The sequence below is a fragment of the Typopeltis vanoorti genome, chromosome 5 (genome assembly GCF_054136105.1).
Source record: "Typopeltis vanoorti isolate ZY-2024b chromosome 5, IOZ_Tvanoo_1.0, whole genome shotgun sequence".
NCBI classification, from domain to species: Eukaryota; Metazoa; Arthropoda; class Arachnida; order Uropygi; family Thelyphonidae; genus Typopeltis; species Typopeltis vanoorti.
This window is the reverse complement of record NC_143553.1, coordinates 156,039,849-156,053,298: the sequence shown is the minus strand read 5'-3', so window position 1 is coordinate 156,053,298 and position 13,450 is coordinate 156,039,849. Positions and strand designations below refer to the sequence as shown.

General features: G+C 35.9%; 1 pseudogene across 1 annotated transcript in view; it reads right to left on the bottom strand.

Annotated features, from left to right (window-relative positions):
• LOC150106973 (glycolipid beta-1,4-mannosyltransferase egh pseudogene) overlaps positions 1–8,750 on the bottom strand; it is a 37,547-nt pseudogene extending 28,797 nt beyond the window's left edge. The window contains exon 1 of the transcript XR_016548336.1: positions 8,654–8,750. The product of XR_016548336.1 is annotated as a glycolipid beta-1,4-mannosyltransferase egh pseudogene, transcript variant X1 (transcript). The remainder of the gene's footprint in view (positions 1–8,653) is intronic.
• Between the last annotated feature and the right edge of the window lie 4,700 nt (positions 8,751–13,450).

Below are 13,450 nucleotides of genomic sequence, written 5' to 3'. Positions count from 1 at the left end.
GATTGCTTACTTATTAGTTTGGAAATTATCATTTACTAATTAATTTATTTAATACTGTTTATTGAGGGATATATATATATATATATATATATATATATATATATAGACGAACATTGATTAGAACCGGGGAAGATAAGAGGTACTTTCTCGTGATACCAAGGGGTAATCTGAACAGAACAACACACGGCAGCAATAACATTCCATGCATAGAGTGCTGGAAACAAGGCCGAAGACATCTCAAACACTTATGGAAAATGTTTGTGCAAAGATTGGCATTTCTCTATGATTTTTATTTAAAACGGATAATGTTCTGAGTTAACAAAGAGGTTAACTGAGAATATTAGCTAGATAGGAAAAGAAGATGGTGTATAGCTTTATTATACGTGTATGTAAACCAAATAGATAAATTAGAAGGGAAATATTTCGAATAACAGTCGATTTTTAGGTTTATTCTCACTTCAGGAGGAATTAATGGGGACTGATGAAAGCAGCAAAAGTGGCTTTGGAAGCTTGCGGATATGAATAATGCTATGCATTAAGGGAAGGGACACTACCCAGACCGGTTTCGACCTTTATTGAGGTCTCATCAGTAGGAGCCAGACCCAGGTGGTGGTGATACTAAGGTAGAAGCAATGGAGAAGTCATATTTAGGAGTGATGAGAGCATGGTCCACCTTTGCTACGAGTTGCCTCAGTCCTGAAGTAACTTCAGGTGCAAACGTTTTTTGCTTACACTTGGATAAAGGATTAAATTAAATTTATTATAGTCTAACCAAGTGGAAAACAACTTCCAACGTCTTTTAGTATTTAGAAATATCAGTCATACGCCTGGAATCGCTCAGAATGATTAAAACAGAATAGTTTCGCGAAAAAATTCAGTTAATAGAAAAGCTGGGATCTTAATGGAGGAAATTAATTATGTTCATATGGAAATAGACGGTAGGCCTAAAGATGTGCACAGATAGATGAAAGAATTACAACTGTAACCCTTTTAAAATACCAAGCTTCATTAACTCAAGGAGCTATACAAGTTTGTGCAGAACAGGCTTTTATAAACCTCGGTGCCTTATGCGGGTTTTGAGCTCACGTCTGTGGGTTGTACGATAAGTCCGTGCAAAAATGAAGAAAACAATTTTTTTTTGGGAAACAGACATTTTTAAAATTTTTCAACATAGTTTCCTTTGAGGTTTGTACACTTAGTTCGACGCTGTTCGACTTTTTTTGATCCCGTCCATATAGTATGATTTGTCCAACTCTTCAAAATAGGTAGTTGGTTCGTCAATCACCTCATCGTTTAATGAAAATATCTTTCCTGCCAGCCATTTGTTTTATGTTTGGAAACAGATAGTAGTCCAAGGGAGCCAAATCTGGAGAGTAGGGGGATGCGATAGGACTTCGTAGCGTAAATCGAACAATTTTGCGGTCACAGTTGTAGAAGAGTTTTGATCCAGCGTGAGCAAACGCGGCACTCATCTTGCGGATAGTTTTTTCATATGGGACAGGTCATGTAAAATATTATATACGCAGTCATTTGAGATGCCCCCAGGCTTATCAATTTCACGCACCTTCACTCTTCTATCATCGATCACCATATCATAGATTTTTTTTCAATAATTTCTAAAATAGTGACGTCAACAGGGGGTTCAGAACGTTCAGCGTCACTTGTGCTCGTATGACCACTACGAAAGTTACTAAACCACTGATAATCCATTCTAATCGAAGGTGTAGACTCACCATAATATTCTTCAAGCTTAGCTTTGATTTCCTGAGCCGTTTTGCCTTTCAAAAAGTAATGTTTAATCACTACACGAAATTCTTTCTCATCGATTTTTCACAAATCTCGGTACTTGATCGATTCAAATGAACGCCAAACACAGCGTAATAGATCTATCGGACTGAAACTTAGTGTGTGATCCTCCAACAGTTGCCAGCAACTAAAAATAACCTCGATACGTACTGGTGGCGCAATCTCTTAGATTTTGCATGGACTTATCGAACAGCCCTCGTAAAGCAGATATTCGCAATCACACTACTTGGTGGTCGAATTAGATCCAAATGTACATTTCGATATCTTCTTATGAAATACTTCATAAGAATGCACAAAATTTACGAAACAAACGTAAATCTAATAGTGGTGATCATAAATTCTTATGATTTATTATTATTTTGAAAAAATTATTAACTCATTATTACGTTCAGCTACTTATATCAGTTTACGCATTGGAAAAGCTTAACGGGTTTGAGAAATGTAAATATACACTGCTTTTCTTGAGGATAAATTAATTCAACCAGGTAATGAAGATCATAACAAACAAGAATATCAGATTTGGTCACAGTGTCTGGGACTGTGTGATAATGAACCACACATACATTTTATGTACGGTTAAAGATAGCGATTTTTCATATCTAGGCAATAAACGTCTCAGGAAGCTGTTTTCATTTTCTGATAATTCTGATATCTAAAGCCATATACTATAGTGAAAGGGTGTAAGGCAAAAAGTGTAAAACACAGGGAATATAGTGGGTTAGTAGATAGGAATATGATGTTTAAAACAAAACATAAATGTTAATAGTGGTACTAGGAATGATGAACGATCAAAAGAAGTTTCCAAGGGAATAAAAGGTCTTATTTGTTGTTTATTCCTAGTAGAAGACCTAAACGGTTTTGAGAGATAGACAAAGAAACAGTGCTTAGAGTAAGACTTCTACGAGTGTTGTATTAAGGAATGGAATTAGTGATTAGTGATTTTAGTAAACTTATCTCTCTCGTTATGTCTTTGGCAATCTTCTGAAGAAGAAGATGGATAATGAACTTTGCAGATATTTTATTCTTTTTTTTTTCTTTAGGATGTAAGCCACTAGAAGAATCGACACAGAAATGGAACTTAAAACGTTTTGGGAAGAAATTTGAGTATCTGTGATAAGCAGATATTTCTGTACATGACATTGCTACCGTCTCATTATACCGAAAACTACGGTTACTTGTGTTATTCGTAAATGGACAGCTGATGGTGCTACAACGGAAAAACACCCTTGGAGGCCAACGACACTCACTGCCCGAAATAAGCAAACTCTATCTCGAAATTTTCGAGCATCTCGTGGTCAACCCGGAAAATGTTGCATGGATATCTGTCAGCACTAGAACTATCCCCAGAGAGTTGCATGCCTTAGGTTACCACGAAGAGCTTCTGTGAACAAGCCCCCCCCCCCCCACCTCGACGCTAAACGACATTTGAACTCATGTCTTTAACACTATTCATGGACCCTATATGATTGGAAAAGGGTTCTCTGGAGCGACGAACCTAAATGTTCCATAATTAGGTCTTGTTTGATCTACCTGGGGAACAGTTCAATCAGGACTGAATCATTCCAAATATCAAGTTTGTTGGAGGCTCACTAATGGTATGGAGATGTTTCGGTCGAATGGAGCATCCTGGTCACTGCCGAAGTACTTCCACAACTTGATGCATATTTGCATGTTTTAGTACGCCAATGATCCATACCATACTGTACTGCATGTCTGACACTTGTTTCCACAAAACAATGTCGAAGTGTTGAACTGGCCGGCTCAGATTCCAGTTGAACATCTTTTTCACGAATTAGAACACCGAATTCGCTCCAGATCACATGGGCTTTCATCAGCAATGGGGTAGCTTTGTGCGAGAAATAGAAGAACCTACTGTTGCGACGTATCAGAAATTGTTTGAAAGCATGCCTCCAAAGGGTACTTGTTATTCAGGCCCGCTCCCTACTAGAAATGATAGCAAGTACGACAGTTTGGTCGTACTTGCTGTCATCTCTAATACTGAGTGGGACCACCTTTGGCCTAGGCCTCAGTTTAATCTTGCCGACTTAGCTAGAAGGCTTACAATTTGGTAAACAAAAATGAGTTTTAATGCATTTTTTTACCAAAACTAGATGTTCAAATACTTTTTCAACATATTGTATTTCATAATATATAATCCCAACATAATGGGTATTTTATGTTACATTACAACGATTGGAAGTTGATCCTATTGGCAAAATTAAATAATCTGGCTAATACATTTGGATAATTCTCTGTTTTGACACTGGCAACTTGTCTCCCAGAGTGATGAAGTGTTGCATTGGGGGGGGGGGCATCCGAATGGAGTCCTGTAACTGACATTCAAAGAGTAAGTGATCGACAGCCTGTTGTAGGCGTGGACAACAAATGCAAAATGCGACTCCAAAATATGAAATCTATTTAGATAATGTCGTAATTTTCCATATGCCGTTAGCCGCGTGTTAAACGAGATATCTTCAGACGAAGTCTGCTCCTGATACTCGATGCGATTTATTTTGTTGTTGGTCCAGTTTTTGATGTTTTTCATTCTTCTTCGCATTAGCTTGGGATTATTTATTCTGCAAGGGTTTAATAGCTGATTTTGTGTACTTACTGTCATCGTATAGATGACAACCTCAGACAAGTTGATGTTGTTTTGAGGATATTATCCATTTTGTGATAATGTGTTGGCTGTTGTTGTGAGATGTTGAAATGTAGGGCCAGAAAGTTTATATCAGAAGAGGAGGATACATAGACTGAACTCTCACTAATAACCAACACATTATCACAAAATGGACATCCTCAAAACATCATCAAAAAATATCTATAGTGACAACCTCAGAAAAAAAGAATCACGTTTCCAGCACATTTCTACTGTAGTGATCCTTTTGATCCAATCAATTTCTTATCAAACAGCCAGAATACTAAGAGCCTACAACATCAGAGCGGTCTTCAAACCAACCACCATCATTAGACAAGTTTTAGGATCCCCCAAAGAGAAGGTGCCTTTCTACAAATATCCAGGAGTATATTACATTCCTTGCTCCTGTGGTCTTGCCTACATCGGACAAACTTCACGGAGTTTAGAAATCAGACAAAAAGAACATGTTCGTGATGTAAACCACAACAGAAGTATCTCTTCCGGCTTAGCACATCATTTCTGTACATGTAACCACACGATAGAGTGGCAAAACAGTTCCAGGCCATATCTGGATGACGACTACAGGAATCGTTTCAAGGAAGCCACAATAGTGTTAATAACCGGTGGAAATCTTAACAGAAATCAGGGTGCAATCCTAGACAGTTCGTGGAAAAACCTGATCCTCTCTCTAAATCAATCTGAACTACAGCTAGCTAATCACATTACACGTTTACAACAAACACGCATGCGTGATAATGAATAAGAACAATAAGTGCTCTCTGTCACGCGAACGTGTAACCTTAGCTGCTAGTTGGTTTAAAACGTTTCTTATGTTCCTTTCAATTTGCATTTACTAGTTTTTATGTCTCCGTAAATGCCTTGAAAAAGCCAGACAGTTTGCTGGCGAAACTGGTAGGCTCTAATGTAGTTTGTTTTTTGTAATGGTTAGTAATAAATAAGTTTGTATTTTAATTATATAAACGACCAAATATGTTTAGTTTATACTTTGGATATTTCTTATCTCAAAACAAATTTTACAGCCAAGTAGAAGGAATGGCCATGGGAAGTCCTCTTTCTCCTGCTTTAGCCAAATTGTATTTAGAACATCTAGAAAAAGTCCTCTTCTCATCTATTTTCCCTCAACCATCCTTTTGGGTAAGATATATAGATGACATCTTTACTGTATGGCCGCACAAAGACTCCTTACCTTCTTTTTTAAACAGTATCAATTCCTTACATCATCGTATAAAGTTTACTATGGAAATAGAAGAAAACGACCAGTTATCTTTTTTAGACGTTCTCCTCATCCGGTCACCTTCAAATATTCTTACAACTACAGTATACAGGAAACCAACGTTCACAGGTCGTTATATTCTTAAAGAATCAGCCCATCATCCATGTCAAAAAACAGGAATTATAAAATGCCTCATCAGAAGAGACAAAACTAATTGTTCTACTTTTGATTTCTACAGAAAGAACTTTCTAATATCCAACAATACATGAAACTCAATGGCTTTTCCGAAAAGAGTACACAACATCTTCTCGATTCTTATAATCCACCACAAAACAAGAAAGATTCAATATACGTCGAGTTCCAGTTCCATACATCTCCGGGATTTCAGAACCTATCGCAAGATTTCTGAAGAAATATGAGTTAACAGCTATATTCACCTATTAACAAATTATCTTCCCATTTTCCTTCTCCCAAAGACAAACGCTCAACTATGTCTCTTGCTGGAGTTTCAAATTCCCTGAAACTGCGATCTCTCATATTTTGGACAAAACTGGACGTTCTCTTGAAAAAAGAATCCAAGAACATCAATCCTCCATTCATAACCTGAAAAATCTGGATTGACCACGGGATTGAAATTAAACACAATATCGTTTGGTCCAAAACTCGCCTCTTACATAGATCCCGTTATAAATTTGAACGCTTATTCAAAGAAAGCGTAGAGGCCTTACTCCATCGTCCTAACCTGAATCGGAATGGCTGTATATCTGTATCAAAAATCTGGGAAAGTCTAATCAGGATAACTCGTTAATTCATATTAATTTTATATTATTAATTAATATCTTTATTTCAATCATGTCTCTGCTTAAAATATTCCCTTTAATACTTAGTGATATAAAATCACGTGTTCTATTTTTAACGATCTATTGTTAGTATTCTAGCTTGTATTTTTTAAAACTGTTCTTGTAATACCTCTGAGGATGGTCTGCTATTTCCAGACTGAAATATTTGGTTGATTAAATATCTTTCTTGTGTTTACGTGCTTATATTATTCAATCTTTATGTCACAAGAATCCTTGAAACATCAAGCTTAATTACTTTTTCAATACGAAGAGAGACAACAGTCATCATGGAGTGTGATCGACACACTGATTTGGCAAGCCGATTCTCTTTCTGGGCTAGGGTAAGGACCGAAGTTCGTCATCAGACTTTGAACGAACTTCCCTACTGCATGCCACTTAATGAAATTGGAAACTAACGGGAACCCGCAAACGACCCGTTCCATATTGGAAACAGTGTACCATAATTTGAAGATATAAAATATCTTTTTTTTTAATAAAAAAATTTTTAAGATCGTGGATTTGTTTATTACAACAGATCTTTATATCGCCTCTTTTAATGTAGTAGCCAATTTGATAAATAATAGAAATGTCCTAATAAATATGTAAATGAAAATTGACCTATGATCGTATGTCGCTTACGTAGAATCACCATACCTACTACTTGATCTTTCTTCCGCAGTGTTATTTCTTACCATCAAGCAGAAAACACATTATTGACTAACCTATCCATTATATTTAAGTGAAAGTACCACCTAACATTAGTTTTGCTCAAGCATTCCTGAATGCGAACAATGTCAATTTCATTCCTTATATCTTAATTTTAACACGAATCTGCCATTAATGCCATGTGTTCACTCCCCCAATCTTTATCGGAACTTTCATATCAGAGGTCTCCAGTCTTTGATCAAGTGTTTTATTTCTAACCTAGCTCTCAGATTTATAAGTTAAACCGAGTTTTCACACTGTCTTTTATACAGCTAATTTAGTGTTTTCAACTAATTTCTTACGTATTCCATATAAACTTATTCAGCTGACTTCCTACCATAGCAGCTTTGCTAATTCTGTTGCTAATTTTAACTCTTTGCTAATTCTGTTGTCTATTTCCATATTAAATTTACCATCTTCACTAGAAACTATGCCTAAATAGCTGAAATGTTTTACTTGTCCTATAGGATCTCCATTCAGGATCTAGTTGATGTTTTCAATGTTCCTGCCTATTTTCATTGTCTTTGTCTTTTTATTGCCAATTTTCATAACAAATTTATTACACCAGTTATTCAATTTAGTCAGGGAATCTGCCGGATTTATTGAGAAGTATAACATCATTTGAATAAAGTAAAGAGCTAAAATTAACATCCCAATTTTCAAATCAGGCTTAAGGCTATTTTTGTGACCTTTGTAGATGTTGAATAATAGTGGAGATAACGTGCACCTTTATTTCACTCCTGAATTAACTTCAAACCTCTTTCATTTACCTCCTTGAAGTTTAATTTGAGTTATAACTCAAATACGAGCTAAGTATTGCTCAATATAATGTTCCATTAACACCACATAACTGGAGAGATTTCAACTGATTTTCTCCTGCATCATTTATATGTCGTGTTTCTGAACTCTCAACCATTTTCCTCCCAAATATATTCAAAAACATCCATCGCAACTGTAGGATTATAATCTAAAGCCTACTGGCTGAAGCGCGATTACGCTAATCACTCCGATGCATATTTTTAAAATAACTCAGAAGTTAGATACAATCAGCAAAGACAATTTTCGAAAACGCCCTAGTCTGTTGAAAATTTCTAAATTTTTTTCTTAAAAAACTTTCTCTTCACTAATTTAACCATCATAACATCGATATAACACTTTTGTTAGCAGAGAATTTAAACGTGATAACGTGTGCATTTTATATCCGAAATCACAAAATTATTCTTCCCATTAAGAGCCGAGTTCATTTAGTTAGTTTTCAATTTTCTTTGAAATGATTTTTTTTTTTTTTTTGAAAACGGCGTTTCTTCGAAAAACTGACTTCAACTAATCACCTGAATAAAACAAATAATTAACATTTCACGAAGCTGAAACCCTGAAACTTATGTCTAAAAATGTCGAATTCTATTAAGGAATAACAAAACGTGTGCATACCTCACTTCGGTGCCATAATTCACTTCTCCCTCGCCAACCACACTTCCTCCTTTTTTAGACAGCTGCTAACGGCAAGCCTCACTAGCCACAGTTTACGACATCTGAAACCCTCGGACTCTCTCGCCAGAATCCCAAAGCCAAAAGGGACACGTGAGTTCAGGTGTGTCGGTGCACAGCCTTTTGTTTGTGGTTGCCAGGGAAACTTCGATGATGATGCTAGACACATACAGGACTTTAATGGTTGGTAGCATTAAGCGAAACTTTTCATACCTTAATTAATACAATGTTAACGACTTTGTAGCATATAAACGAAAATTTATAAAAATCAATTGTCGTATGTAAAAAGTCTTTCCATGACTATGGATACTGCTGAGTACTTTAAAAACTTTGAGCCACTAGGAAACTTAAGTAACAAAGTACCATTTCTCTGATGCACTGTTCCTAAGAATTGTTAGGAACATAGATATAATTCTTCTTTATTGGCATTTGTTGAACAGATCATAGTATTTTCCCAAGGAGCTGTCAAAGGAAGACAGTAGCGCTCCCAGTTTACTAATTAATTAGCAGGTGTAGTGCTGATTAACCCTGGTCTTTAAATAATTAATTTATAATACCATTCGCGGGGTCTGGCTTGGCCGGAGTAAATTGTCGTTGTTCTCTTTGGCAATACGCCAGCTAAGACATAATCTTTGTTGGCTTAAAGCCAAGCAAAGAGGTTGCCTTAAACAGAATTTCCCACCAAGTGCCCTCCAACTAATATCATTAATATAAGTTAGCAATATAGTTTATTATACGGGGGGAGAGGGGTGGCGTGACTGCAGTTGTTAAGAGCGTTTAGACAGACGTATCGCTCAAATTTGTAATTAATATAATGTGAATGGGAGTCACAATTGAATGTAAGAAATTATTCACTAATCAATAAAATAAAAACTACTCTAGAAGGTACTTGTTTGGTTTATATGATGCGATCAAGAAGTTCATCGCTGGTATTTTACTTTTAGTAGGCTGTCAATAGCAAAAAATTGAGGTTGTTTCTATAATTGGGTGCTCGTATTATCTCAACCTTGACTCGCCCAATTTACTGTACGTGCAAAACTTATTTTTCGATGCGAATATTAAATTTTGTGTGCTAAATTTGGTGAATCGTGAACAGATTAACAGACAAAGGAATAGGGATATCTCACAGCTGCGGAGCTGCTTGCGGAGTGGTTTAGTATAAATCAACAAGGAAAGTTTTTTTTTTCTGTTGAAAAGATGAAGTTGGAGTTGGATTGGTTTATACATTTTGAAAAGCCGATAAGAAGTTTACTGAATTTTATTGAATGTTACTTTATCTCTCTAAATGTAAGTTTGCAAGGAAGAAAATCACATGATGAAAACTGCACTGCTGATCAAAAAAAAAAAGAAAAGAAAAAAGGAAATGTGACATGTTATTTAACTGTGTTAGAAAAGAAGAAGCGAAAAAAATAAGTGCTTAAATAAAGGCTTCGTAGCTACTGTGCTACGAAGGCTTTATTTAAGACCATCTTGGAAAGACCTTGATTCGATTCCCGTCTGGGACCCTTAAATACCTTTATTAGGATTTTCGTTTGAAGGTGAGAAATCGGCCCTTATCGGAAAGTCAGGTTTTCTGTCGAGCAAACGGCCAGAAGAACACACGCAATTTATACATAAATGATACACCAGGAATAAGGATTCCTCAGGATTAAAAATTAACCATCCTATTCCATCGAAATTTTACACAGCAATGTAAAACAGGAAGAAAGGGAGTCCTTAAATCAGCATTTAGAGGTAGCCGTACGAGACCCCATTTTTTTTTTTTTTTAATTTTCTGTTAAATTTTTCTCGAAGTATTTTCTCTCGTGATATGGCCGAAATTGCGTGCTATACGATAAAAACTCATCCACTACAAATTAGAACGAAAGTATAATTTCCCATCTACTGAGACAACGATATCTTTAGATTTCTATTTTAAGTTCTTTAGAAAATTAGTCCACATATATCTTAAATTTTATTTTAAACCATTAGAATAAACTCAATATTTTTGGACATCATATTTTTACGTATGTAAGCGATGATTTAAATAAAATCTGAATATCGCTATTCGCAAAGCACGTTCATATTTATTGCGCCACAATAAAACCTAACAATGAAGCAATGCGAGTGTTTAGAATACCCCTGCATGGCTTATTTTGAAAGAGGTGTTTATCAACATCCTATTGCTTAATTTCTGCGAACAAAAACGTAGAGTTCGTTGACATTGTAGACTTCGCGCGTAGCAAAATTGCTTTCCTTTATATCCAGAGTATTTTCCCGTAAAACATACAGCTAAAAATCTATATGATCTAAGTTAATAGGCATACATAATTCAATTTTCATTAATTAATCGACAGATTTATTCGAAGGACTATAAACATTACACTTCTGACATAATCGTTTGCAATATAGATCGTCATCGCTTTCTTACGACGTAAGTAATATAATCTCCAATTTTATACATGCGGACTAAAATGGGAGGGGATCTTGTGATTCTAGTGATTGATGTGAATGTATCTGCATGAATGAATCCTGTTTATAAAAATTCACGCTCAGCTGTGGACTAATTTCAAAACGCAGTTTAATGGAGGAAATGACCAGGTATTTTTCAAGCAAGATTATTTTAACCCTTGTTAAAACTGAGTATTGAGTTATACGGAGTGGCGGCTGGTGACTTAAAATAGTGGGGGTGATGCAACTTTCGAAATATACATACACACTGTAAGTACAGTGTACACGTGTTTGGACAAAATATCAAAATTATGGGAAAAATTAAAACAAAATTTGCATGAAAAAACGTTGTTTATTATGGATAAAATTTTGCATTTTGGTATAATTCAAAATTATTTCAAAATCAAATTCATTCCTTTAATTGTAATTAAAGCAATGGATTAACAATTTTTGGACATTATAATTAAATCCTTTAATTGTAATGTCAAATATTTAAAGAGACGAAGAAAACACGATAAGCACAACAAACACTCTACTACTGGCGCAAACTGCATATAAACAACAGTGGAACTGCGGCTGAACAGTGCCGCATTACGCTAATAGCGCGCATCTCACTATGACGTTCATATGCTTGCGCCGTAGCAATATGACACAGTGCTTAAGGGACAAATAAAAAACAATCAGTTAGTCACATCTTTTGATTTCTATATTCCAACCTTTCTCACATCCTGATGGAACAGGGGACAACATCGCGTAAACACAAGATATACTTTTTGACATCAGTTTCTCCAATTCTCTTTTAAACGAAAAGGCAAATTTTCTTCCACCATATCGCGAACTATTCACAGAGCACCTTATCTGACCTTTTGCCGAAGGTATATCAGAAAAATCCTCATGAGTCTCAATACTAATCAAGTCTCCGGGTTTAGATGTTTATTCATCCATCTATACGAACAGCTTGTGTTCTAGAATTAGCATCCATCATGTATCGCCTTTGGAAACTGTCATGGTTATCTGGCATCTATCCAACAGCATGGAGGCAAATTGGTGTTCAGCCTGTTGAAAAAGAGGATAAAGTTTAACCATCAAACTGTTGTTCAATACTCTAACAAATAATGGAAGAAGTTATGAACGACCAGCTTTTTGTTTACATGGGGACCCATCAATTAACTAAGGATTATCAATATGGATTTTCTTACTCTCGTTTCACGGCAGGTCTTCTAGAAGTCCACCTTGGGACACAAACCATGTTAAAGTCTGAATAAACGTAATTTGTCACTCTTGATTTTCCCTAGATATCTGATCGATCCATCATGGTCGTCTTCTGAAGTTACCATCTTATTCTCTCCTTTGTGAAAGGGGATAAGATCGCCTGTTATATCCCTAACAAAGGATCCGATGGCCAGTTTCGAGTCATTGGGTGTATTTTTCTCTTCGAATGGTTCTATCAGGTTAACGCACAGAGTCCCAGTATTACCCCAGATATTATCGCTACTTTCCCTCACTAACCTCGAATCCTGTTCATAGTTACGTATCACTACATTAAAGAAACCTTTGTAGTGCACTCGAATTTCAAATAACTAGTGCCTTTAACACTGATTTAAAATTCATTCTCAAATGGTGTGAAAATCGTTATGTGAATTTTCAATGCTACCAAACTGCTTCTGGGGAGAAATCTTTTGCATCACTCTTCCTTATTTTTGATTATATTTCAACATCAGCAAGTAACAACAGAAGGTTTCTCTTGAGTTCAATTTTCGCATCGAGCACATTTTGGCCCAAATACATCGCATCCTTTGCCTATCCTATCCTAGTTATCTCACATCTATAGCCACTTCGTTCTATAAAGACCATGGTATTCCTTTTTCGTTCTAAACTTTGTTTCTCTTTTTCTCAACTAATACTCTATAAATATCAAATTCATCAGAATTTAGAATATTGTTGCAACATCTGGGAATGTGCATCCTAAACCTCTCACGCAATGCTTGGCTCTATCCAGAAAGTATAACAAATGACCTCATTTTCAATGACTTCATTCAGTAGCCCTCTCATAGGCGGTGTGTTCACGTCTTTTCTTTTTTATAGGTGTTTGCACGCTGAACAGGGTCGCTTTCTACTGAACAGGTGACTAATTTTCTCTCGCTGTTCTCTGACCATACACGAATACTCGCAGAGACTTAACATTCATATGCGGTTCAGATCTGAACTCACCCAACCTGTTTTTCATAATTTTGTACTTCATTCCGTCACGTCAGTTCAACATAAGAGTTAGTCTTTCCCATGGTTTTTTCCCCAACATTAACATTAATA